The following is a 2002-nucleotide window of genomic DNA, read 5'->3' on the forward strand; positions in this document are numbered from 1 at the left end:
CTAACGTTCGGCTTCACGATAATCAGGGTGCTATATGGTCTATATAGGCTATTCCTGCCTCTGCCAAGTTACTCTTATCCCCAGTGGGACAAAAATTCTGACTCATTGTGATTTATGCTGCTTCACCCACAGACCATAGAAAATACCTAAAAATGAAAATATATAATATATAATATATATTTAAAAAAAATCTAAGTGAAACGCTGCAACGTAAGAACAGTGTCATTAGTGCAAACAACGATAAAATCAAAAATGGACTTTCACTGTCAGCGCTCATGTGACAATAGAGATGACACCCCATCTAGGCTACATGATGACTCGGTAAATGGACCAGGCGTGTCCTCCTTCCCTGCTCGGAGATTTGCAGATATGTGTGAAAGAGGGGTATGACAACTCCATAAAACTGAATTGAATTGAATTGAATTGAATTGAATTGAATTGAATTGAATTGAAAATTGAATTGATTATTGGCAGCTCCATGGTGAGAAACGTGAAGTTAGCGTTTCTCACCATGACCATAGTCAAATGTATTCCTGGGGCCAGACTGGGCGACATAGAATCCCTTTTAAAACTGCTGGCTAAGGATAAGGACAGATATGGTAAAATTATCATTCACATCGGTGGTAACCACTCTCAGTTATGCCAATATACAAAGACAATGTCAGACTCCATAGTTTTCTCAGGGACCCTGCCTAATCGGACCAGTGTTGACATGCATAGCGGCATGTCATCATTTAACTGCTGGCTGTCGAGGTAGTGTCCAGCAAATGACATGGGCTTTATAGAAAATTGATGGACATTCTGGGGAAGACCTTGTCTTATAAGGAGAGATGGCATACATCCCACTTTGGATGGAGCTGTTTTATATCTAGAAATATGGCTGATTTTATTAGACCAAAACCATGACAACCCAGAGTTTAGACCAGGAGGCAGAGCTGCAGGCCTACACACTTCTCTGTGCTTCCATTAGAGCAGTTGCTCACCCAAAACCACATAGAAACTGTGTAGTACATAAATACATATGTACATAAAAATCTAATAAAAATTAATACCACCACTGCAATAGTACTATAAAACAGGAGAATTAAATGTGGACTCAAACATTAGATCTCTGTCATCTAAAGCTGTATTAATAAACAATCTAATCTCAGATTATCATATTGATTTGTTGTGTTTTACTGAAACCTGGCTATGTCATGAAGAATATGTCAGCCTAAATGAATCCACTCCCCCCAGTCATATTAATACTTATATTCTTCAAGACACCAGCCAAGAAGGTGGAGTTGAGGCCATTTTCAACTCAAGCCTATTAATCAACCCTAAACCTTACCTTAATTATAACTAATTCGAAAGCCTTGTTCTTAGTCTTTCATACCCAACCTGGAAAACTTTACAGCCAGTTCTATTTGTTATAGTGTAGATAGATAAAGTAATTATAGTAGGTGGTTTTAATATTCATGTGGATGTTGATAATGATAGCCTTAGCACTGTGTTTATCTAATTATTAGACTCAATTGGATTCTCTCAGAGTGTAAATAAACCCTCCCACTGTTTTAAGCACATCCTCAACCTTGTTCTGACATTTGACATCAAAATTGAACATCTAATAGTTTTTCCACAAAATCCTCTTTTATCAGATAGTGCTGTGGCTAAATATAAGAAAGCATTTCCATCAGCATTGAATCCAGTGCCATGTCTCAATACAACAGAGGACTCCTACACTGACTTAAGTCCCTGGCATGCTAATGACACTCAAATCCATTGCCCCTTTGTAAAAGAAGATAATAAAACAAAAGAGGATAACGCCATGGTATAACTCCCAAACCTGCTAATTAAAGCAAACATCGTGAAAACTTTAAAGGACTACTTATCTATGTATTCCTATAGCTCTCAGAAGTAACAACTTCATGAGCTTCTTTAATGATACAGTTCTATCTATTAGAAACAAAATTCATAACCTCCTGCCCTCAACAGGCACCGAATTATCCCCAAACACAGGAAC

The 2002-nt window shown here is 37.7% G+C and overlaps 1 pseudogene; it reads left to right on the plus strand.

Moving 5' to 3' along the window:
* The first annotated feature begins 289 nt into the window (after positions 1 to 289).
* On the plus strand, positions 290 to 1730 carry LOC137172632 (uncharacterized; annotated as a pseudogene).
* The last annotated feature ends 272 nt before the right edge of the window (positions 1731 to 2002 follow it).

This window comes from Thunnus thynnus, chromosome 20, assembly GCF_963924715.1.
Source record: "Thunnus thynnus chromosome 20, fThuThy2.1, whole genome shotgun sequence".
Lineage (NCBI taxonomy): Eukaryota > Metazoa > Chordata > Actinopteri > Scombriformes > Scombridae > Thunnus > Thunnus thynnus.